At 39.8% G+C, this 27,648-nt stretch overlaps 1 long non-coding RNA gene across 1 annotated transcript in view; it reads right to left on the bottom strand.

The window, feature by feature from the left end:
- Positions 1–27,648, bottom strand: part of LOC116061109 — a 46,407-nt gene that overhangs the window by 5,457 nt on the left and 13,302 nt on the right. Inside the window, exon 3 of the long non-coding RNA XR_004107652.2 lies at positions 14,224–14,371. This is a non-coding gene — a long non-coding RNA (uncharacterized LOC116061109). The remainder of the gene's footprint in view (positions 1–14,223; positions 14,372–27,648) is intronic.

Raw genomic sequence — 27,648 nt, forward strand, 5'->3', positions numbered from 1 at the left:
GAGCTTGATTTTGGCTCTGCAGAAACCTATGGGAAATGTCACAGGAACTATGTCCATATTTTATACAGTCTCTGGTACAGCTGGCAAAATCATTGGTTGCCTGCTAGAAATGAGAAACCTGCTTTTGTCTACCTCTGTGGAATTAAGCACCTATTGTTTCGAATATAACTAAGAATTTAGAGTAGTAACTCTGCCACTGTCATTGAAAACTGCAAATGTGCCGTGCGAGAACGAAAGCTTGACAGGCGTAGCAACAGTAACTACGGCAGACGGGGCTTAGCCAATGGTCAATCAACCTGAAATGGGTAAAATAGATTCACAAAAACATCAGTCAGGTTGAGACACTGTATGTTTTTATCACTTGTACTGAACATTTCTTTATTTGAATGCTCACTTGATTTGTATGTTTACTACTGTACAATTTAAACTATTTTTTACCTGTGTGCAGTGTTTGCATTGGCCTGTTATACGCATGGGTGCAATTTTGGACTCTTTTATCATGAACTGATTTATTAAAATGTAAAAAACAAATATTTGGGAATGCAGGGTTGCTGACATCAGGGGACACGTGTATTATTGCTAATATAAGATACAACTTAATATTGCAACTGCTAAATAATAAATTATTTGAAATGACAAGTGTGTCTGGGAGATAATTATTCTTTTTACATACAGAAATGCTCTCCTTTACTGTTCAGCATTTCAACACCCTGTGGTTTCAGTCTGCAAAATGCACCAGCAGATCATGTGTCACCTGCTGCGATGGTTAAACCAACATTCATCAAATATTAAAACCTTAAATGTGAGTTGTTTCTATTTTGAAGCAAAGTTTAGGAGGGCAAGAGTTCAGAGTAAAGCAAACGCCAGACAAAATCCTATTGCATTTAAACCCTGGCTGGTAGATTAATGTACTCTACTCCTTCCTCTGCTGAAATCAAAGCCCTAAGCCTTACTTGGGCTGCAGCTTCAGCTAATTATTAAAGTTCTGTAGCTGACAGAAGTCATGCCGATTGTGGCTATCAAGATAGAAGTGCCCCAGCGGAGATTGATTTTCCAGACATGACACATCTGAGGATATCCAGAGATAATTAGTCCTGCAAAGAATAGCGTAAAACAAATTTGATTATGTAACTCATTGACAGTGCAAAATGACCTCTGTCCAGCTTAAGATAAAATTAACTCAGATAAATGATGGGGGGGAAGAATAAATCAGACAATTGTTCACACATACATACTGTATAATGATGGATTCAACTGTAAAGGAAAATCTGTTCCTGTGTCAGTAAATTGTGCTTTGGGAAATGGATTAGTCTAATTTTTACCTGAGTTGCACTTCCTTGGTGAAATAAATGTCATTACATATATACAATAGAATAAACATGCTATGTTTGTAAGCCTGGACTAATTTCATGTCTGAATCAGGCCATAATAGCTTAATAACATAGATGAGATCCAACCAAACCAACGAGTTATTAACAATAAGATACATTTTGAGATTTTAGAGTTAAACATTAGTGTCTTTACGTATTTGCTTCTCGAGCACCAAAAGGGAAGTCATATCCCTAAAAACTACATTTGAGCTAACTAAGAACAGAAGGTTGCAATAGAAAGCAGATGACACAGCTCACACAACACTGTGCCACAAACTCATCTGGAAACTTTACATGGACATAAACTAATTATAGATCAGTTTCATAAGCAATGCATATAATCTGAGGCAGTTCAATTACAGTAATACTTCCAGCACTGATGAAAAGTAACTAAGTACATTTTCTCAAGTACTGTACTTAAGTCCAATTTTGAGGTACTTGTACTTTACTTAAGCACTTCCATTTTATGCTACAAATGTTAAGTTTATGAAATATGATGCATTGTTATAGAACTACCCAAATGTAACAATAACACGCATCAATAATAATGGTCCATTAATATTAACACTGACAGCTCTCGTTCTGCTGAAAAATAAGTTTTACTTTTCATTCTTAAAGTACATTTTAAAGATAACATGTCTGTACTTTAGCTGAAGCATATTTCAAATGTAGGACTTTTACTAGTAAAGAAGTATTTTTAGTGTGGTATTGCTACTTTTACTTAAGTGATCTGAATTCCTGCTCCATCACTGATCTCCAAAATGTTAAAAGTAATTATGACATCATTGTCATATTGTCATATATTATTGGATTATTGATAATGATGGATGTACTGTATGAAGTCCATCAGATACAGCAGCATCAAAAAAGTGGTCTGGATATTGGTTATTTTTTCTGCCCTTCAAAGAGACATTCACAATTTTTAACAGTCCAAAACCATTAATTATAAGTGTGATTGTGGTGGTGAGCAGGGGAAAAAGGACCCAAACGCAGAGAGAGAGGCAGGCAGGCAGGCAGGAGATTAATGTAACTCAGGGATTTAATTAAACAAAAAGCGGCAGTACAAAGACTGGAAAACTCACAAGGTAATGCATAAAGTGACGGGCAAAAACACAGGCAGGAACACAAGACACGAGGGAGCAAAACACAGGTCACAGGGAAGGACACAAGACGATCTAACAAGAGACAAAGGGAACACAGAGGCTAAATACATGAGGTGATGAGTAAATCAGGAACAGGTGAGACAACAGGTGAAACACATCAGGGTGGGGCAGGACAATCAACAAAGGAGGGAAAACACAGGAAGTAAACTGGACAAGACAGAAAACAGACTATCAAAATAAGACAGGAAACAGAACATAAACAGAGAAAGTCACAACAGGGAACACAACAAAATATATAAAGACCACAATACACAACACAGGATATATTTACAAGACAGGAACAGAAAACTACAGAATAAACATACCAACACAGGAAACCTACAGAAATCAACAATACAGGCAACAGAAATGACCAAACAGTTAACAGAAATGTCCATAGCCATCACAGTGATCTCTGTTTACAATTGTACTTGCTAGGCTCCTTCATGTTTACAAGAGTTTGAGTCATTGCCAGGTATAGTCTAAAGTTACATTTGTATGCCACCAGATGTGTGTGCAGAGCGTGACTCGGTGGGCTCTGTATGTCTGCATGTTTATCTGTGTGCACAGGGAAACACAGTCAGGCGCTCTCAGAGGGAGCCCAGTGATCACATCACACATCCACATTGACCAGATGCTCATCCATAGTCAATGAGCAAAGAAACTGTCGCTTCTCTAAAGCACAGTGCCATTAGCTTCGTGAGCCAGGGCGATGGTGTGTTTTGAGAGATCATCTTGGATGTGAGGATTCAGTTCTGTTGGATACACCTCTTGACATGGATACAGCCATTTACAGGTAGCGGCAGCTATCAATAAATCTGTATCTATGAGCTCATATCACTTTGAAAGTGTAAAGTGAGTTAACTCTTACTAATTTAAGCAACCGTCAAACTACTGAACAAGCTGGAGTGGGAGTTACCCTGGACACTCTCTCACTGTAAATGCACACCACTTCTTTTGTTCACACATCAGAAAAATTACAAATATCACAGTGTACAATACTTTAAAACAAATCTTTTATGAGAGAATGAGAGAACCGACCAGATTATTTTTTCCTTTTGATCACCATAAAAGATCGAAGCAGGCATAATTTACTTGGTGTGGTGTCAGCTGTGTTGTGCCCACAGGCTCGCTCTGGGCAGCCTAGGTAAATAGTGCTCAGCTCTCCCCTGCAGAATCTCAATTGCTTTTCTTTCTTTATATTCTCTGTGTTTCACCATATATCAGTTCAAGTTCTCTTTATTTCTGTGGTTACCTTTCAGACTGAGGAGTGTAAGAATACAGTAAATTTTGATTAACTTTTACTGCATACACTAAATGCAATCTCACATTGTCAACAGTATTATGACTTAAGTTATTTACAAAATAAAATGTTTTCAAAACAATGTTTGAGATGAACCTGAACAATAAAATAATGTTCTAAAAGAAGGATTAATTCATTTCAGCAGTAGTCTCACTTTATTCTAAATCTAGTTCAGAATCTTACCACTTTTACAATAAGATTAAAGTGGCTTTAATAATTATTTTATATTAACAATGGATCACATGACCGCGTCTAATGTAAAAGGGGTCATAGCAACGAACCCACAGACAATAATCACTTGACTCAGCAGTTAACCTCAGCTCTATGGAGCATTTTAGCATCTTTCAGTTTATTGTTTTGGTTTTCGGGCCAGCGACTTTAATGTTTCGGTTCACTCTCACCGCTTTCATTAGCATCGTTTACAGCCGCAGGCAGCTGTTTTTAGTGACAAATCTCAAAAAACTCACTGTACACAACCTGGTCAGCAACATGGAGAATTTAGCAGCTAAAAGAGCCCGATATTCCTCGGTGGAGTTGGTGGAGACCAAAAACAGAGCTAAAAGAAGAGTAATTATTGGACTGACTTTCAGCAGGTCGCCAGAAATGCGACTCCAAATGAATGCTAATGTTGCTCCGTATCTGCTGGATGTGTAAATAGGGAACTGTTTGCTAACAAGTTTGCCACATCAGCTTTATAAATTGATAATATGTCAGTGTTGTGTTTACACTTTTTTCTGCTGCCCCTATGTGGACAAAAAAATAAGTTAATGCGGGTTTGAATATTCATGACTAAAAAAGTCAAATCATACTTACGGGTATGTTTTATTTACTAAGAGTTTAACACTCAAAAACTTTAACCATTAATGGGCTGTCAAAACAGAAATGAATTATTTGCGTGTATTTATTTCTTCATTTATTTTGTGCTACTAATTGATTTATGAACTAATCATTTCAGCATGAGTCGATTATTAGTCAATCATGGATATTTTAAGAAATGCCTTCTCTGCTAATTATTGTACATTTATTGTTTAACTGTAGAAACGGTACAATGAATCCTATGTCTTAAAAAGGTACTATGCATTCTCTCCCAATCATCTAACCAGCAGGGGAGGGTGTTGTATGCTTATTTCGATGCTTTCCAGGACGACCATGATTGAAATCTGCTCAAGATTCTGCTGTGAGAGCTCAACATGTGCCTGCTTTATTACCAACTCCATTACAGAGTGACAGAATCATATTACATGCCCTGTCTTGGCATCCTAATAGGGTTTTCCCACCAATACATTTTCAAAAACTGCTGAATTACAATCCTACCACTGTGAATAAAAAAACACTCACATTAGCAGATATGCACCTCAAGAGTTGTGGCTGCTGCTTTGAATAAGTGATTGTCTTTATAGGGCTTTTCTTTGCTTTAAATACAAAGAATCCTATCTTTAGTGATTTTAGTAATGAGTTAGTGAAGTGGACAAAATCATGTATGGTCCGAGTCAAACTGCTACATGACTGAAAATGTATGAGCATGTTCGTCTCTCTTGTTAGAAGTGTGGTTGTTTAATAAATATTGCATTGATCTTTTAATAAGTGAAAAGCACTGCTCAGGGAAGACATTCCTGCATGAATGTGTGACTTCATCCGTCTACCACTACACAACAAAGATGACCTGGATATTTCAGGTAAAGTGTGATGCCTGAGAACCATATTATTACAGGGTTCAGTGCTGCAAAGATTAAAGAAAGAGTGATCATTTTTAATAGCTTTTTCAGTTACAAACTTTAAAATATGGTCACAGAAAAGAGATGTCTATGGTCTTCTTTTGATTATTTCTAAAATAAGGGGGGGGGGGTCCACAGTGTAATGTTTCAAGATGCATTCATTAAAGTTAATTTGACTGCTAAAACAGTTATAGTCCTTCTTACATCTTACATTACACAATAATAAAAGTCATACTTTTTAAGACATAAAAAGTTTTGGATACATTTTTGCTTCTTCCAACCATATGTTAAATTAAGAGTCAATGTAGATTTATATATTGCAATAATATCATAATCCTACAATGAATCATTGTGAAAACAAAACTTTCTAGATGTTGTGCTGTTACTTTGGCCAGGTTATCATCAAACAAGCGAATTAGCACATTCATGATTTTGTCCATGTTGACAGTAGTTGCTTCATGTACATTTATTAAAAACTTTGCATTGTTTAGCTTTTCATATAGCTAGACGTCTAAACTCTGGGACAAGGCCGTTATGTTTAAATACCTGCCATGCTGATTCCAAACAGACCGCTTTGTCAAGGCAGTTTGGGCTTCAGATATAGCTTTTACACAGTGGCCATGGTTAATGACAAATCATGTTCCTCTATGAATGTGCACACACGTCGTATTGTTTATATCACAAACACGGTCGGTCAGTGAAGGCGCAGTCGCAGCGGTAGCGGTAGCCGTCGTTGCCGGCAACATACTCGTATGACAGAGTGCACGGACCGAAGCTTTGGGACTAGCATCTAATGACTAGCAAGTAGGGCTGTCAATCGATTAAAAAAATGTAATCTAATTAATTACATACTCTGTGATTAATTAATCGAAATTAATCGCATACATAACTAACGGTGCCTGAACCGATACTTTTTAAGAAAGTAAAAAAAGAAAAGAAAAAAAAAGGGTACTAAACAACAGTCTGTGACATTAAAGAACGGCTTGTTTATTGCTAAGACCATAAGGTCAAAATTAAATGATTTAATAATAATGTATAACAATAACAATTTACTTAATTTCACTAGTAAATTGCTGTTGAACGACAAAAACAACCACCAGATGGGAAAGGGACATTTACAATAACTTCGAATGCACCACGAGGCTGTAGTTTACCAGTTTCATTGAACGTTTGTGTTGTTTTTCCGACGGCAGCTGCAGATTGTTACATCCTCTACAGTAAAACACAGTCAAACTTTACACCGTTTAGCGTTAGCTGTCAGCATTTTAACCATGTTTAATCCAGCTACTAGCTTGCGGTAGGGTATCGTTAGCTGCTGTTGAGTATAGTGTTAACTAGCGTCACATGCAGCGGTGTTTGTGTTGCCTGTATCGTCTTCAGAGCATCAGAGAGAAGCGCAGACATATCAGTGGCACCAGATTTCGGTAGTCAGGGTTGGCAGGAAGAAGATTTTTACAAGTAAATGTTCCAATTAATGATCCAGGCAGCACATTCTCGTCTCCCTCCTTCATTTTACAGTCGAATGGTGGCTAGAACTGCTCCGGGTCAAACGTCAATATGGAATGGATTAATCTGCGTTATTTTTTTTAACGCGTTATTTTTTCTCAGATTAATTAATCGAAATGAACGCGTTATTTTGACAGCCCTACTAGCAAGCACTTTCTTAGCGCTGCTGCCGTACAGTATCTTCCTTGAACATACGCTGCAGAAGCAAGCACCCGGCTCCCTCAAAAATGAGGCACCAAGTGCTAAGCGACTTCCTGTCTCCACCCTTTTCCTCTTGTTGTCTATTCATGCCCAGCGCCATTTGTTTTTAACTCCTTTCTTAACTAAAGCTGTATCTACATGCTCCAAGTTTGATAAACTTTAGCCACATTAACGGTTACCACGGAGACCACACCGCACTCTCGCTTTTCAGCAAAGACCAGCCCTACTTTGCATCTGATTGGCTAGAACTCATTTCATTGGTAGGTGGAAGTTTGATGAAATCCCATGTGGACTTTTTAATTAATTTATTTTTCTAAAATAGTCATACGCCAGAAATCCGGCACCAGGCCCGAGTACTTTAAGCCCTGCATTAGTTGGAGCTGTATTCCTCTCATATGATTGGTATATGAAAACAATTGGCTCGAAAATATTAAACCGCATGCAAGTTGTTTTTTTATTTCCTCACGGCCGCGCGCCGGAGATCCGGCACGGTGCTGGAATACTTTAAGCCCTGCGTAGTTGTGGACGTAACTTGATATGTCCCACTTCAAAGCTTTCTCCCGTTTCCTGATGGGTGCAGGTGAAAGAGCATTGGCCATTCTGTGCACATTGTTGACATATAATAATAATAAAGCAATGGACGGTGGGGGTAAATAAACTTGGTTACAGAGTACCCGCACGCAAGGGATGTTCTAAAGTAAAACGAACGCATCCTCAGTGGGGCAGGGATCATTTCATTGGTCAACACTACAGCCGGCATTCTATTGGTTGGGTAATTTTGATAGGGTGTAACACAAACATCCAAAAATCCAAGAGCGCAGGAGAAATCCGAGAGGAGAATATTTGCAAGCGCACAGAATCAGCCAGTGCGAGGAGAAGGGCCAAAGCTGAGAGCAGGAAATCTGTCCAAGCAACAACATATCTGAGTCCAAGCAGAAAGTTTGAGCACAAGCAGAGCAAATCCAAGCTTGAGCAGCGGCTATTTGAGTGTGAGAGCAAGGTTTTGAGGAAAATTACTACAAAACCTGAACGTAATATCAGTGAGAAATGCTCTCAAATTGAAAGAATGTGCTCTTGAATAAAGATAGGAATATAATTCCATAAGACCTCCAGTGAGTGATAAAGCCATCATTTTCCTGTTTTTGATACATAAAAAAAAGAAAATGCAGCTCCACCACTCGACACCTTCGGCCAACTAAAACTAAAACCTTTGATTTCCCAAAAGGCCTTGCCTTGCTCACACATTTTGAAGTCTTCATCATATACAGTAATTTATCTTCCCTCTCTGGATTACCTAAGTAACACATTCAGTAAATACCATGTGGGATAATTTAGTAATCTTCAAAGAGAGGCTCGAGAATGAAGACTTGTTCATGTCTCAGAACATTTACATATTTTCAGAACATTTACATATTTTCAGAACATTTACATATTTTCTGGGACACGATTCTTCTGAGCACTCTTCTTGATTTCCATCATTCTCACAGGATGTCTTTCTCCTTGACACATGAGATGTCAGCTAATCATTGTTTCAATTGGAAGGCAACAAGTGTAATATTCGTGCACACAGACATCTGCAAACGAGAGGCATCCAAATACAAAAAATACCTCTGTTTTTTTTCAAACTTCTGACTTCCAGTCTCCCTCAGAGTTATCAACCGTATGGTGGTAAATTCAATTGGCTTTGATATTCTCTACCCTATCAGTATTTCCGAGCTTTGTTCAGGTGTACCCTATCTAATTAAATTGCTTCCAACACAATAAATCTGATTAACTGAGTACACAGCCTTATTCAGTGCAGTGCTGTGACAGCTGATTAAGAGGTGGATGTTTCATGGACACAACATTTGATAAATAATTCAAACTTTTATTATACCCAGATGCTAGGAAAGGTATTCCAAGAAGAGCTGTGACTTGACTCTTCAGATTGAGGAGGCTGCAAGTAAGTGCTTCCTCAAAGGAGTAAAGTGCAACAGATAACATCTATGTTTTGACGTGCAGCTACACTGTTCAGTTTGAAAGCAGGTATAACTTTTACAAGCCAGTGAGTTCCAACCTTTTTTGTCTGAGGTACCCCAACAGCCCTGTCAGATGAACACCTTCATGGACGCCATCCGTCATATGAATTGATTTTAAACTGGGTGTTATTTAACTATTAATGATATAACCGTGGATATAATATAATAGTAGCTGAATGTTACAATATGTTTTTCTTACAGCTGAACTGCCAATGTCCTTCTTTTGGCTGCATTCTTACTACTATACTTTACTTGGAGTGGCAACCATTTATCCATTACATTTAACTAATAATTTCAACTGTTCATCCTACTTTAAGCTAACTGTTCTCTAAATTATTTTTAACTAACCATTTAAACTAATCTAAACTTAATTTAAAAGGAAAGTTCACCCCAAAATCAAATCAAATACACACTTTTCCCCTTATCTATAGTGCTATTTATCAGTGTAGACTGTTTTGGTGTGAGTTTCCCAGTGTTGGAGATATTGGCCATCTAGATGTCTGCCTTTTCTCCAATATAATGGGACTCAAAGCGCCAAAAAAATACATTTGAAAAACTCAACAGCAATGTCTCCTAACAGAAATCATGACCCGGTGTCTCAAGATGATCCACAGACCTGGTTGTGAACAGTTTCACGTAGGAACTAGAGAAAAGCTATGTATTTTTAATTGTGGGGTGAACTGTTGCTTTAAGCTATTTAAATCATAAACTAATTCGTTTTTTACACACTTCAATAATTGCAACGTATTCCAGGTGTCATAGCTCACACAATATGTGTATATATGTTTTAATCAAAAATGTTAAAGTCTTTTAAATTCTATTTTATCAAATTAGTTAGGCTACTCAATCTTTCAATGTCAACATCCCTGGCAAAACTGCAGAATTACCCCCTGCGGTACAAGTACTCCCGTTTGAGAATCACTGATACAGGGTGAAGGCACATGAAAGTAAAGAAAACTTCCCGAGACCAACCAAAAAATGGTATTTAGGCCAAACTGTTATTTCTGATGATTTCTGGACGCAATACTTGTCATGACTACAAGCGTTTGACTGCCAAACTGGAAATTCTGAACAGATTTGCTATCAGTGCAGCAGAATAATGACCAATAAAATGCTGTCTCGCACATTCGTCCGTTTCAAGAAAAAACAGCAGCTGAGCAAACAAGCTCTCCAATCTGGCAAATACACAAATGTTGAGAGCACATGTCCCAGACTGGCCGCAATGCTAGTCTTCTGGGAAAATGAGGCAGCCCTTGCCAGGACGCAAGTTGTGCAGAAGCTGCATCTGTGCCCTGAACCTTATTTCTTATACAACTCCTGCCAGGCAGCTTTACAGCCGCTGGGTGAGGTTAATCACTGGATGGTTTGGGGACAAATTGGTAAGGCAGGAAAGTGACTCTTTTGTACCATGGGTACTGACCTTTCCATCCTACTTGACGAAGCAGATTATTTGCTAATCAAGGGCAATAGTCGGCAGCACAGCAGTGACAGCCATTGATTTATTTCTCAAATAAATATGAATTTTCTTCTTTTTTTTTGGCCAGCAGGTTGGTGTGAGGGTTGGCTGTGAAGTTATAGGCCATCAGGCACACAAACGTCAGGCTTGATATTCTATAACTCCTTTGTACAACAATTAAAAGACATTTAAGATCACGTGTGTGTGTCTATGTGCACTCCTTTTGAGCCTTTACCTAACGTCTCTCTCTCACACAGCAATGGCAGTGATGTCTCAACTTTATTACACTAGCTCCAGTATCCCAATCAGTTGAGAGTAGCTCAAATCAATTAGCTCTTCTGCATTATTTACCCAGCAAAACCTTCTGGGATACACTCACTCACCACAGCATTCACTGTATCTGTCGTCCACTCCGGCTAATACTGTGACATGATTCCCGCTTAGCACATACAATTTATTATTCATTACTCACTCTGCCCAGTTGAGGAGTTCCATCCTGAAAATTGAGTAAATGCCTTCTTTTCATTAAATAATAATAATTGTCACACTCAAAGAGAAAGAAATGTGATATTTATCCAAGGGCACATTTTGTGACTCTTTTTGAGAATTCTTTGCTTGTTCTCGTGTTGTTCACATAATCCTCCTGTGCACTTGCACTGGCCATCTGTGACTAGACTGCCAGCAGTGCGGAGGGGGTACATGCTAAAGCAGCTAATGCAGTGACGAGACTTGTACTTGAGGGAATACCATTAGTCCCCAGTTGGTGAGGGAGATAGCCATCTGTGGTTAGAAAGCAAATCTTAAATGTGTCCTGTCCTCTGGCGTTAAGAAACATGTGTGACAAAATTACTTGTGGGCACAATATCCAGAATTATTTTACTTTTGTTTTTAATCGCATTTTGTTTTTATGAAAACCAAAGCAGAGCAGAGCGACTTCTTTTTATAGACACCACTTATGGAGTTATTGATATACTTATATATACGCACATTAATCACAAAGGCCCCACAGCAAATACAAAAGCTATAAAGCACAGAATATGGGTGGGGCAGCTATAACGTTTGTCCTTCTGTTCACCCCATATATATTGAGTTTAAACCAAGTCTGTTATTACAGTGGACTCAATAAAACTTAAACGAGCATTAAAATTATGTCCTCAGGGAGCTTCAGTAACCTTTTGTTACAATGTCTTATATCCAGTGGCAGTAAATTGGGTCGAGTGATCTGCTTACACCAGAATTTGATTAAAATCTTTCTGGTCCTGAGTCTTGTGTTGATGTTATTGCAGCACAGTGCGTCGTGGTAATTATCAGCAGAAGAGGAGAGTGGCTTATATGTTAAAATGCCCTTGAGAAAAAAAGCTGCATGCACCGTATGCTCATGTGAGTTTATAACAAGACAATATGGCAGCTGAGACGTCATTAGGGTAAAAAAAGGTTTGTGCAAAACGCTTTTTCAGAGAGTGGTTCTTTGCCATCTGGCTCTTTTGATCTGTAAGGTAATTGTTTCAGAGAAGCAGGTTTGTGCAATCAGGATAAGCAGAAAATGGTTGGCAGTGACCTACAGCACATATTAAAGGTAATTAATTAATTAATTAATTCAACTTATAAATCGCAGTGCAATTCTATGAATTGAATCAGCTGTTCTTTCATAACCCCTTCCATCATCCTGGAGGCGTGAAAGTAAACTTGAGTTTGGTGTTGTGCTGCCTGTTTAAAAGAGGTTTTACCTGACATGAAAGGTTACTGCACTGATTTACTTTAAAGGGAAATTTCCACTCTCCAATCATACATTTGTGTATATTACACAGACTGGCTTCCAACAGGCTAAAATAGAGCTTTTCCTTTGTTTTGCCCGCACACTGATTTTAAGATGCTTGCAGCACATTGTTTTGCACTTTCACAGCCATGAGCATATATGCATGGTATGTACTGTATTTTTGGCTATTCTAATAAACATATTTCCAGATGTCAATAGCAGAAATAAAACAATGCATTGTTATCTAAATATATAGTCACATTTGGTTGAGCCAACACATGCACAGAAACAGATCCAGAAATATTATAATTGACTGGCAACTATGATACATATACTGTATCTTGGGCATTAACATGGACCAGACTGAGCAAGCACTGACTATTTGGTTAAGAAAGATTTCCTCCATTAAGTGGATTTACCCTTTAACTGACTCAGCTCCAGGTTTGGGGCGGAGACGTTCCACCTACCTCTCTATCATTAGTATTCACAGTGAGTCTCGTGTCCTGAAATGCACTTGATAAGACTTGCCACGCTCTAATTTACCACAGAGGGGAAACAAGCAGATGAAATTGCTCCTCAGAATATCATTCCCATGACTAATCAATATTCCACCAAAAAGTTCGTTGTTTGATTTTTTTTTTCTTCAAGGGTGACCTTTTGAACTATTGTAAACAAAAAACTGGGATTTTAAAACCTATTTGGTCAAAGCTATTGCATAGCTATAAGAGGAGAGGTGGGTTCAGACTGCCTATAGAAAACAAGCAAACAATTACTTTGGCCATAGAGGCATCCGTTCAGTTTACATGGTCTGAATTCAGAAAATGCTGCAGTATGTAACAATATCCAGAGAAGAAGAGTGGGCGTCCGTTTTATTTGTTCCATCACTATCTGCAGCTACGGACCTTAAATTAAGTGTGAAACATAAACAAACATCATCATCAAGTTGAACAGTTGCACTTGACAGTCTCCTCTGAGATTTTCCAATCAGCAGCCATAACTGGGCACGGCAGGCCTGTCTAGTTTTGGGTTTCTCAATATGCAGAAGTGGTGACGTGCATGGAGCGGAAGTAAGAGCAATACTCGCCATTTGAAAAGTTTGAAATGTGGTGTAAATTTTTTAAGCCTTTCCAAAAACACAAGTGTAAGGATTAACATAAACTCTAGTCTGGATCAACGGAAGTGCATTTCCAGGATAATTGCCTGACATCCGGTGTGTGGCTCATGTGCCGGATGTCCCTCACCTTCCTCTCTCTGTGTGTTGCCGTTCTCAAACTGTGTTCGCTTCGGGAAACAACTACAAACTCCGAGCTAGCAAGCCACACGCTGAAAATGGCAAGTTTGGAAGAAAATTTGGATCGTGTAACAGGGCAGGCTTGCTTGGTTCTTTTGGGAAATGATTGTAAGGATTTACAAGGAATATGTTTATGGCATTTACTATCTAACTGGGACGTTTTGGGACCGATATGGGATCTGGACTGGTATGAGCAAATTAAGTTTAACCACAGCCGGGCTCACTGCAATTTTTATAACAATCCTTAGCAAGCTAATCTGTGGTAAAGCCCACTACAGAACTATGTATTCACAAATGTATAAAATAAGCCTGCAGGTTAGCACCTTTTGCACACTGATAAATACATGTTGTTCACAGTGAGTGTGAGTTGTATAAAGAGTTGTACAATAAGAGCAAGGGGGAAAACAGATTTTGTTCTCTTTTGACTGTGAATATAAAGTAGTAATTATTGGCCTGTGCTCTCACCTTATGTTTCAGGGCATCGTGCACAACTCAGCGAGGTAATTCCATTCCTCAGGTTAAGAGTTCTTCAAAGCTCAGCAGTGTCAGTAAAATCTGTGACAGTCGAGACCCGGGGTATTCGCTGACTGACTTCTTCCTGTGGCGTCATTACCTGTGATTGGCAAGTGTGTCATCAACATTATGACAAGAACGTCAGATACATGTCAGTGACTTTCACGCATGCACGCACGCACGCATGCAGGTAGGCAGGCAGGCAGGCAGGCAGGCAGACACACACACACATACACACACACACACACACACACACACACACACACACACACACACACACACACACACACACACACACACACAGCAAATAAATGACTGAATTTCACCTTTTAGAATGAATCCCATTACCGCTGTTGACACATTGATGCCCCTCAGTGACAGTATAACATGTTAACTCTCTGGTCAGAGCCATGCCATTTCTTTTAAGGTAACTGGGTGGCTAAAGGTACAATCCTACAACTAAAATCTAGCATATATCCCTAAAGGTCGAGACACACCAACCAGACGGCCGACCCTCGGCAGAAAAGGCAGTTGGACTGATCAGTCTCCCCGAGTTGGTCAAAAAAGTGCCTCGGAACACATCGAAGCGACGAGACATAATACGTCTCCATAACAGCAGGCAGCGCTAATCTGTATTGTCGGCCAAAAATGAAAACCGTCAGCTGATTGGACAAACGCGTCATATGGGTCTGGTTTCTCCGGAAATTCAAAGACAGACTGTCATGGCAGCTTGTTTAGAATACGATCTCATATTGTACTAAAATAGTTCACTGAAACGTGTTTCTGAAAACATTTTAAAATAGGCCATGCAGTTGCTGAATCTGTCTTCATTTCAGATCGACAAAGGTCAGTTTAAAAGATTTTCATCAGATTTTGAGAGACTCTAGTCACGCTCATTCCGCTCCCCGTTTCCGGGTTAGCACTCTACCAATCAGATGGGTCATTTGAGTCCGACTGCCGGCAGTGCCCGCCCCGCCGATTATACATGTCAAATCGGCCAAAATGAACACACATAATCAAGGCGGACGACGGCACGGAACACACCGAACAGACTCGAGTCACTGACCTCGCCAGACTGTCCGACGGCCGATTACGGCTTTGTGTGTCTGGACCTTTAGACAACATGCTTGCCATTTTTTCTGGATCAGTAGTCACATAATCCTGAGCAGACCTCCTGCCTGTCTCTGTCTTTGTAAGCTGCTCTAGATAGCCTCAAGTCTAAAATAGAAAAAATGGAAAGCAGGGATATGTGTTTACCTTGAGGTAAAAGTGATTGCACTAACTATGGCGCTCTGCATTCTTACCATCATGTTGTTGAAACAGTGTGTGGAGGCAGGTTACATTCAATTTCATTAACAGTGGATAAATTGTGTTTGGGAGGGACTTAATCAGATTGTGTGTTCTGTGGAGGCCTGTGGTTTCTTATACAACCTTGTGCTCCATCAATTGGGGGAATTTTTAGATTTGATTGCTGGATTGATTTGATTACTCGATGATTTAATCAATAGAGTAACTACAAAAAAACTATCACGCTTGCACCAACAGCCTCAAGAGACTCTTTACTACTAAACTGTGTAATAAGAGTTGTTTAGGCTCAAAAGAAAGATTATATACTATCACTTTTAATGTGACGCTTTTTTTTTTTTTTAGAACTGACAGTTGGAGATTTGTCCTAGATGAATCTTTCAGTAGTTAATTAAACAAGGGAATCAAGGTTTGCGTCTTCCATAAGATGAATGATCTGTGCATATGTACTGTATGTGCAAGTGTGCATCCAGACACACACACACGCGCACACACACACACGTGCACTCATGCAAAACGCATACATGCACACAAGCGTTCCTCTCAGGGGTTTAGCTCCTGTCGACCACTGCTCATCCATGCGCACATAAAACATGGTTTTCTCCAAAGCATAGTGCACATGCATCAACTTGAACTCCAAACAGATACAGAGCACAAATAGATGCACCGCAGATCTCATGCCCTTCCTGTTCGATCCTGGTTATAGTAATGAATGAAACATGAAAGCTACAGTATGTCTACTCATTGTTTATTTTCTGACTGAAACATCCACAGCTCCTTTCCCTGTTTCTGCTCACACAGGGATGCTGAAATCCCCCGTCTCAAATCGCGTCTTACATTACTGGCACGCTTGTCGAGACTGTCCTTGATTTGGGCGGCTAATAAATACAAATGTATATAGATCTGTATTAATGTGATAAAAATGCTCACTTACATTTGCTCTGCAAAAACCTACATGTTTACATACTTCAATCATATACCCATGACTGTTACCTTTTTATAATTCATATTGATTCTTGTATGCACATTTGCAAGCTGTGAGCTTTAGTTTAATAATTGATTAAACTAAGAATCATCCAATATATATGAGAGGAACTTTAATAAAATGCTCTCACTAGAAAATGCCCATGAACACTGAAAAGCAGCGGATGTTTTATGAGCAGGATAATTGGATTGATTTTTTTGTACTTGGGGGACTTTAGCTTGTGTCTCTTTTCACTGTGAGTGTATTAACAGAACACTCACATTCCTACACTTGCCAGGACTTGCAATTGTTTTCTACCTAATCTAAACCTAAAACTACTCTTCTAATATTGTCAATATATATACAGTATATTTGTATGTGTTCCTTGTTTTATGTAAGCAGGGTCAGGGATTTTACTTGCCAGTGAGAGTGAGCATTGCATATGCAGCTTCCTTCCTGCATTCAATTCAACTATGTGACAGCTGTGTTGGAAACCTATCACGGAAATAGTGCACTATATAGTGTGTTCACCATTTTGTAGTGGTGTTCGAATTCTCCGCGGTAAATTCCGTTCACTATAAAATACCCACAATGCACTGCTAATTTGAGTGTACATACAATGTACCCTACATTTTACTCCCGTAAAACCACAATGCAACGCGGACGTGTTTTCCCAGAGAAGAAGAAGAAGCAGAAGTCACCGCGAAAACTGAAAAGGAAAAATGGAGCGGACTTTCCTTTCTAAACAGTGTAAATGTAACATGCAACATATATACTGTACCTTTTACTATTCTATTGAGTTACATGATCCTGTCTCCACAACGGGCGCATCTCCTCCTCTCCAGTCACACAACGATGTGTTGTTTCAGTGAGTGTCCGAAATCTCGTTTGGTCGTTCCCTATATAGTTCACTATTTAATAAACACTATATAGGGAATAGTGAGTGAGTGAATGAGGGAGCGGTTTCGAATCTGGCTTGGGAAAAAGATCACAATCAGGATGATTACATGTAGCTTACATGTAATCCTATAGTTGTGCACATTATGCGCAATGTCGGAAGACAGATAACAAAGTGTATAACCTTTATTTAATCAGGTAGTCTTATTACGATTAATATCTCTTTGGAGAGAAAGCTGAGTACAGCAGGGGAAACATGTACAGAGTGAGGACACACAGTACAGCAAACAAAGTTCAGTCCCACTTCGATGGAAACAGCATCATAAACTAATCATAAATATCTCTTAAAATCTTTCCAAAAGTTAGTTAAAAGATTTGAATCAGCCAGTGGGATGAGATGTTCTTTGTTATACACTCCATTTATAAGATGATGACTGATACGCACTAGAAAGCAGTCTTTCTAAGTTCAATATTTACCCATGGAGTATCTACAAGTAAAGAACATTTTGCAAGCAAAACCTTAAGATAGATCTCAGTCCAGTCTTCACAAAAGGTCTGAGGGCATCTGGACACAGAGCCAGACTGTGACACTTTGAAGTCAACTGGATGAAACAATCAGCAAAATAATTGGTAATTTTCACTTTTACTGAGATAAACTTCTCTCTTGAATATAAACATTCCTTCACCAACACATTGGTACGATAGAACCTAGTAAAATAAGAATGGGTCAGACCCAGTCACACCCCAGGAAAAATGAGAGTTGAACAAATTATTGGCTCCAATGAAAATGGACTCTGAGGTCAGACTCTGAGGTCAGTCTGAAACAGCTTTTCACAAGAAAGGAAATGAATTCACCCCACAACTCGATCGACACTGTCATTTAAGTACTTTTCTTCAAAGGTCAAATAGGGTCAAACAATCACACAAATGACTTTATTCATGTCGCCACGACACACTAAAAGCTTTTGGACTTTTTGGACTGGGGGGGATTCAGTCCTTTTTTTATGGACAGCATTGAGCCTGGCTGTGCGTCAGGAGCACTTGCTCTTTTTTTTGGTGGGGGCTTCCTCTGTGTTTTCATGTGTGTAAGTTATACGGCGTTATATATTTACTAATGTAACATTCATTAACCTGAGTAAGGCCCTTCTGTATTTTTATTATGTATAGACACTGACTCATCTAATCAGTATCTTCATTTTGTGGTTCCCCAGGCGTTCTTGCTGTCTAATTTCAAAAACAGCTGTTTCTAAGTTAAACCACAGTGTGCTGATCGCCTGAGGACATTTTCAGATTTTAGCCTGCAGTGAATTTTTGCCTCAGCTGACCTTCGAGAGGTGCTCACATAGCACATATCTCTGTTATTGTTTCAAGGTAAAAATCCCCTGGTTCAGCTAAACGAGGGGAAGGTCATGATTCTTTCCCCAAGGCCTGAAGACAGTTGGTGATTTCTGTCCACTATTCATTTCCCGAACCTTATCCCAATATGCCGCAGCATGCTAATATCTTAATCGCTACACTGCACAGACCTTGTCACATCCTTGAGAAAAGCTGCTTGGAAGGACAGGGTGAGGACGGGGAAAGATAAAGATACCCAGAGGCTAAAAGAAAAAAGTCAGAGTCATTTTAAAAGACTTTATTACATTTTGAGGAGCCAGTGGTTATTGAATTATATTGAAAAGTGATTTCTATAATAATTTGCGCACCCACTGACATACATCAGGGAGTCAGAAGATTAGAAATAGCACTAACAGTGGTTTCAAAAATGGCATCTCACTGCTGCCTGAGTGTACCACAGGTAAATAAGACTAAGCCCCCCCCCCCCGTACTAAGGCTTTAAGCCCTAAACCCTCACAGACTTAACTGCCGTCACCTGGTAAGTGGTTGAGTCCGAGAGGCTGCAAGGGCTGGAAATGGTATAAATAGGAATGGGACAGCACTTTGCAGCAACATATCACGTTACCTTGACAGCGCCAAAACATGTTCAGTACAATTGTGGGTTTGTACTGGCTTTGTGAAGATCATGATATTGGACAAATCGATTGCGCTAATTGATTAGTTGAGTAATTGAGTAGTAACATGCAATGATTTACTGATGATCCTGAACCGAGGATCACTAGAGGAAGAAGAATAAAAACATGACTGAGATGGTAAAAGAAGACAACAGAAGCAAAGTACATTTTCATGTAGCACGTGAATATACAAAAGACACACTCCTTACACAACGCTTGGTGCATGGTGTAAACACTGGATAGAAGGTTTCTCCACTCTCCTCCCCACAATTGAAATGGGTGAACTGGACTGCAGGACACAAATAAGATATGCACTTAGCACAAGACACATTGTTTAAGAATGCATGAGCCATTAAAGTAAAACATGTTCTTTTGTACCTCCTGCCTTGAGAAAGCAAACGTATTTTGCTGCGAGGTTACAGCCAGCAGCGCTGCTCTGGCCCTGTTGGAGATAACAGACAATTGCTCAAGCGAAACATCGGCTACAGCAGAATTTCAGCTGACACTGGTTTTGTCTCATTCTGCCAAGAACATTTATTTGTAAGCCGACGGTTGGGTTTCTGTAAGGTGGTAAAGAGAAACACAGGGCGGATATCTCAGTGTACTTAGGGCCAATGAAAGTAGATAAAACTTCTGAATGATACTGTGAGCAACTGGAACGGAAACAGGTCCTGTGCATGTATTGGTTTAACACCGGAACTGACTTGTAATCTAAATGACTGTTAAAATAAACATCAAATATTCCTTTACGGATACGGCTTGGAAACAGTCAAAGTGAAGTATTTGAGGTTATGTGTGATTTCTGAAATATGTACCTCCACTTAAGAGGATTAGTTGAACTGGAAGATAGATTATTTTACTTTATATCTTCTTCAGGTAAAGATGACTAACATGAGTATTATACAACAACCACTCTGTGTGTTGTGTTATGTCACCATCAGGCTGATGCACATATTGATATCAGTTTAACCAGAACACCAAAAACTCACTTTGCTTGTCTTTAACCTCTTGTGCTATCTAGCCATGCTGATCACGTTGATGGATCGTTGGTCGGTTTGATGGTTTAATTTGCTCAGGTTTTGAGGTCCCTTGAGGTTTCTGCATTCACTCCAATACAATAGATGTGTATGAAGGATTTATAAAAAATTCAACAGCAACAACTTTTTTCAGAAACACTGTTCCTGTTACTCTGCATAATCCACAGAACACCCTGTCAAAAGTTTTCAGAGGAACTGTATGATAGTTCCAATGGAAGCCGCTCACAGTGAGCTCTGTTGATTATCCAGAGTAAATGGGACACTGTTATAAAGGAGACACAGTGCTGTTGAAGAGTTTAAGGTATATATATATATATATATATATATATATGCTGCCTGTCCGTCTCTATCTCAACAATCAAACACAAAAAATGGCCAAAAAACAATCTAAAAAAACAACAACTAATTTTTCATCTCACACTTCTATTGTACTCATATGTTTTGGTAAAAGGCTTAATTTGGAGGAACTGGTTCTTTACTTGCTTAATTGGACAAAATGAATAGGAATGATCAAAGTAGAGAGGAGACAATCAAAAAAATCCATTTAAACACACACATGAAGGCTGAACTGTAGCAGTATTAGACACAATCTTAGTTTAGGATGCCTCATTGTCAGTAGCAGATACAGCCAATAGCTTGGAGACACACTCACCACTCATTATGCAGGTTTGAAGCAGTTTACTTGAATTAGTTCAGTAGTCGACTACCCGAGATGACCCCAAAGTGTAAGCTTTCATGGGTATAACAAGATTAATGTTGACATCCCATACCCTGCAGTTACTCATGCAACACAAATGGAAATCAAGTGCAAAAAGCAGTCTCAACTGATGCAAATATTCAGCCACTTCATCATTTGATATTAACTAGTATGACCACTAAGGAGGTAAATAATAAAAGAGCGCAGTTAAATGTTCAGCACTGAAGTGGAATAGGATTAACAGCCTAGGACCAACAGCCTCCAGAGACTCTTCACTACAGGTAAACTGTGTAATAAGAGTTTTTTAGGCTCAAAAGAAAGATGATATACTATCACTTTTAATGTGACGCTGTAGTTTTGCTCTGAGGATTTTTTTTTTAGAACTGACAGTTGGAGATTTGTCCTAGATGAATCCTTCGGTAGTTAATTAAACAAAGGAATCAAGGTTTGCGTCTTCCATAAGATGACTGATCTGTGCATATGTACTTATGTACTGTATGTGCAAGTGTGCATCCAGAAACACACATACACACAGACACACACACACAAACACACACACACACACAAATGTGCACTCATGCAACACGCATACATGCACACAAGCGTTTCTCTCAGGGGTTTAGCTCCTGTCGACCACTGCTCATCCATGCGCACATAAAACACGGTTTTCTCCAAAGCATAGTGCACATGCATCAACTTGAACTCCAAACAGATACAGAGCACAAATAGATGCACACGTGATCTCATGCTCTTCCTGTTCGCCCCTGGTTATAGTAATGAATGAAACATGAAAGCTACAGTATGTCTACTCATCGTTTATTTCTCTGACTGAAACATCCACAGCTCCTTCCCCTGTTTCTGCTCACACAGGGATGCTGAAATCCCCCGTCTCAAATCGCGTCTTACATTACAGGCAGACATGCTGGGACTCGAGGTGACCTTAGCACCCAAGTTCTCATTACTGGAGTTTGAATAAAGGAGAGGAAGGAGGTGGGGGAGAGAAACAAACTGGAAAGGGACATGTGTTTGAATCTCGCTTTCATCTTCTTTATGTGTTACCACATACACCCATTGCTTTTTTACAGTAATAATGCAGCAGGTGCACAGTGTGACATACATACTGATCCTAGCAGAGGACTTATAACATATACAGCAATGTGAATATTGTACAGATAAACCCCCTTTCACACGTTTGGACTTGTCATTGACATACAGTATCTAATTTCCCAATAACCCCAAACCTTAGCCTAACATAAAGATAAAAATGTCATCCTAAAACCACTAAAACCAAGTCCTAACCCTTAAACAGCCTCTGAAGAAGCCCAAACACAAAAACTGAAAATACAGTACAGAAAATACTTGACTTACCTGCTGCATTTTTATAGTCCTTAAACCTGATCGGTGTGTCTACAATTAAGCAATCATGTGTTTGCGCACCTGATGGCTGTGTTTCACAGATTGGCTCATAAGTGTGGTAATATGACAGTCAGTGCTTTGGAATTGCAAGGAAGTGACATCATGATATACTTTGTGTCTAATGTAATGCAAAAACTGTAATCTTCACAGATGTGGAAGCCCATACACACACACACACACACACACACACACACACACACACAGGTACTGTAACTACATTAATAAATTGTCTAATTACATTCTCAAAGCATGTGACAACAAATGCCTGAGCTCGCTCTGGAAACCACAAAACACACATAATATGGATTTCAAATGATGGGATTTCAATAGGCATGGGACTCACACACACATATGCACTTAGCTAATTTTCTCTACTTGGCAACATGCAATTAGATAAGCGAGTGTTCGACAAGGCACTTGGCACCCACACGCTTCCATTTCAGAGCTGCTTTCATAACCGTAAAGCTCAATTCTACCGGTCCACTTTGACCAAACTCTATCAAACGGCGCCACTCATCCCTCTAACACAGGGAGTCACATCCCGCCCACCTACTCAAAACCAACTCTCATTTCCCCCGCTGTCACACAATGTCTAACCCTAATGGAAGCGTCCCAGTGCCCCCAGAGTGAGCCATTAAATATGATCCGCTCACACTCCGCTAAACCACACTCTTTTATGGAGCACTTGAAAATTGCTTTGAAAATCCAATCCGTTCTTTTTCTGTAGTGGTTGTAAAAAGTCAATATTAAAGAGTTGGGCAGTTCGATGACTTTGATTAGAATCTCATTCCCAAATGTCATAAGTGAAAACATGTTCTTTAATTATGTTTTTGAAATGAAAGCAATTATTTTAGCTGAGCAGTCCAGTAGAAGAAGAACAGACTAATGATTCAGTAATTGAATATAAGAACTTGTCTCTCTAATGTCAGTAGTTTTTTAGGGAAAAGAGGAAAAGGTTGTGACTTCAGCATAAGTTCAAAACATACATCAACATTTAACCACCAGTGTCATTTTATTTGCAGTAAAACAAGGCAAAAGACCACCATCTCCTCAACAACGAACACCTTTCTAAACTGATAGGATGCAAGTTCAATATATAAAGGTAATTTGAAAAAAATTTTTTTAATAAACTTAAGGTTTATTAAAGGTTTAATTGCTCCTTTATGCCTATTTATTTTGGGCTGCTGTAGGAGAATGTGCGTGGGGGTCATTTGGAGTGTTTACGTGGCTGTTTCTTTACACTTGCACTAAAACTTGTAATCATTTTTTCTTCTTCTTTCTACTGAGAACGTAACTCGACGCATCAGATGGTTTGTTTCACAGAACCGTCTGAGAAGCCGTCATTGGAAACTGTTTGGAAAAGTGCAAGCACTTTCAAAATATACCTGGCAGGTGATTGAATCGTCTATCATGACATTCAATCACCTGCCAGGTATGTTGGTGTTTTGAACAAAAAGTCGCAGACGTGACACACACCTTGACCATGCCCGTAGCTGCCAGTAGCTCCTCAACAGACGCTGATTGGTTTGGTTAGCTGGTAGTTCAGACACAAACTCATTACTTGAAGCCTGACAAGAGGGTTTTTCGTGTGATATTGCGAGAATCCAGCTGCCGTGCAAGGTAACCTAGAACCTGCCTCCAGACAGAAGTTTAATCAAACAACAGCTTTCTTGACACATAGGACTGCACAAGGCCTTGTTGTCATTTTGGCAGGTGTGGAGGGTTGCTCCTCTGCACCCATGTTTACATGTATTTACAGAGAAGCACAATTACAGTTTCAGGCTGATGAAAACCCTTTTAAGAAATGTGATCTCATCTTAAAATACATTAGCCTACTAACCATTGAATGATGCATCTGGGACAAGTTTCCACAGTGAAGCATTGTTATTAATTCTGGGTGGTCACAGGTTTACTCTCTGCAACAGCCACTTCTGCCTACTCATTGCTCTCTCTTTGGATAAGTCAGCATAAGCTGAACCCTTTTAGAGGTTTGATTCTCTCTGCGGCCAACCCCGCTAAAGGTGGATGCACTGCACTGCGGGACACAAAGAAATGTGTTAAGTGTGCTCCCCAGAGGCACCAGCTGCATATTTGTTCATTAAGTTCATTGCACTTGTGGTTTTGATTCTCATAGTCGCAGTTGAATGTGTGGAAGGGCACCTTGAGGGTCGGTGGAGAGCTGCTGCCCTTCGAGAGGCTGACAGAGTCATTTATCAAACAGGAAAGGCCATGAATTTACTGCACCCGCTGTCTTATCCGCATGTTTAACCCCCTGCACTCCTAACCACACACACACACCACCTGCCCCTGCAATGTACGCAAGGGGTTAGAGTGAGAGAGCGGCAGAGATAGAGGCAGACAGAGAGAGAGAGACAGAGAGAGAGTTTATTTAATTAGGGGGAGACAGGAAGAGGACTGAGTGACATCATTTCAATGTCGTCCCCCCGATACAGTTCACTGTCAAGAGCTCCATCTGGTAGACACATGACACACACGCACACATTCATGTCAACACACATATACTGCCATTCAGTATCCACAGGGACACACAGACCAACACGCACGCTGCATGCTTTCTCACTGAGTCAGTAGATCAGACAAAAAAAACGCTCCTCCATTTCACACATCCGAGCTATTAATCAGCTCCTTCATTGCCACCATATGGCTCTGACATTCTGCCCATGTTACTGTTCATGCAGGGGTCCATCAAGCCAGCCCTGACACACATCAAGCACACGTCAGATCCTGTACCACGTGAAGACCGCCTGTGTGGATCAATTTAAAGGATTAAACCAAGTTTTTTGGGGGGTTAGGGTTAGGGTTAGGGTTACCTCCACATTCTGGAGGTAGTCTCTGATAAACCCCGCCCTGTGGGGGCGAGTGTTGTCATCTTGGAGGATAGAATTCGATCCCAGACTGTGGAGATATGGGATTGCCACTGGTTGCAGAATCTCATTTCTATAGCTCTGCATTGAGATTGCCTCCAATGATGACAAGCCTCGTTTTTCCAGTGAGGCCCACACCAACACACTGCCTCCACCAATGGTAGAAAAGATTTGGCAAATTTTTCATGGGCGCAACCCACATAGTCAGTGCTGCTGCTCATCCCACAAATCCATGTTCCTTACAAATGGGGCACCATTTGAAAGGGAACTAAACTAAAAAGGCTAAACTAAAAGAACTAAAAAGGCTTTCCAGCGGTATAAGATGTATTGCCAAAAGGCATTGTTACCACAGAGAAATCTACCAAACACAAATTTCCTTACTTTTTGTGCTAAGTTTAGTTGTCAAGATATTTCAATGACAACCAAACATTTCAATGTCACGGTGACGCAAGAGGAAAAGTAATATATTCGGTCAGCCTGTTAGCATGCTAACATTTGCTAATTAACATTAGGCACAAAGTACAGCTGAGGCTGATGGGAACATCATTAGTTTCATTTGGCAAATCAAAATTTTGATTTGATGTTGGCGCTAGATCAATTGTCAGCTGATCACCAAAGTCAGTAGTAGTTTCATCCCTATGGAGACTATGAATCTATTTACACAATTCCATGGCAGTCCATTCAACAGTTATGTGAGATATTTTAGTCTGGACCCAAGAGATTGACTGTCCAACCGACTGACCAACACTGCCATCACCAGAGCTTCTAGCATGGCTAAAAACACAAGTTTAGCTACCAGGGGACACATGCATGATTCTGTCCTCTCTGTCAGTAAGCCGAGAAAATGGGTGTGGTGTATTTCTTTAAAACTCCAACCATCCCCCGTTGGAGTCTACAGAGCTTCTGTAGTTTACCTGCAGAGTCCCAGGAGTGTAGGGCAAACGTGCATGTATTTTTAAACAGTATGTTGTGTGAATGTAGGAGCCCTTCTCTATTGTGTGTCAATGTCTGTATGGGAGTGTATGTGTTGTAGGTACAGTATGTGTCCAGTTGTATGAGTGCTAAGAACGTTTCCTTGCCTGTGTGTGTGTGTGCGTGTGTGTGTGTGTGTGTGTGTGTGTGTGTGTGTGTGTGTGTGTGTGTGTGTAAGCATCTCAGCATGGGCAGGATAGAAGGAGCCTCAGCGGAGAACCACACAGGAGGTGAAGTGTTCAGTGAAGTGTGTTTTGTGTATTTCATAGTGTGTTTGTGTGTGTGTGTGTGTGTGTGTGTGTGTGTGTGTGTGTGTGTGTGTGTGTGTGTGTGTGTGTGTGTGTGTGTTACGTGTGTTGTGGGAGGACTGAACCTCCCATGGCTGGATCAGTGGCTAACCACAGGGGACGAGGTGTCCGTGACAGCTGTCAGTGAAATCCAGCATGACTGCATTTTACGCATGAGCAGGTGACATTTATTGGATCGGCTCTGTTTATACAGATGGAAAATACTACATTAGTTAAAGAGAGAGACATTTTTACTGTGTCAATGAATTAAATCTCCCATTAATGCACATTTGATCTGTTGCTTGAGGAGATTTTAAAGCCAGATGTCCTACTGAGGGTATTTAACGTGAAACTGGACTACAACAAAGTGTACGTTGAAAAAAAGCACTGGAAAGGTGATTCTTTTTATGTACCACAGAAAGCCAAGCCACACATTGCTAACTGTTAAGATTTAGATTTAGGCTATATTTTAGGTACTCAGTTAGATAACTGATAAATGTCCGTGAAATATAAAGCTAGAGCCAGTAATAAGTTAGCTTAGCTTAGCTTAGCTTAAACAGGGGGAAACAGCTAGCCTGGCTCTGTTCAAAGGCAGCAAAATCTACCTCTAAAGCGTACTAATTTAACATGCTATATTTCATCTTTCAATTTGTACAGAAACCAAAGTGCAAAAACAACAATTTGCCATTTCATGGAGGGTTATGTGTATGACTCTTTCTTAAGTCTTATCGTCACTGTGAGATTGAAATAAGTACCTGAAAGTACCAGCTCATGAAATAGTCCGGGACATAACCTGCCATAAAACAGCTAATTATTGTTTTAATACACTTTGGTTTTCTCCTCATCTAACTGTCTATAAGAAAGCAAAGAAGTGCATTGAACTAGTGCTTTAACAAAAAAAGGCAACA

Source organism: Sander lucioperca, chromosome 22 (assembly GCF_008315115.2).
Source record: "Sander lucioperca isolate FBNREF2018 chromosome 22, SLUC_FBN_1.2, whole genome shotgun sequence".
NCBI classification, from domain to species: domain Eukaryota; kingdom Metazoa; phylum Chordata; class Actinopteri; order Perciformes; family Percidae; genus Sander; species Sander lucioperca.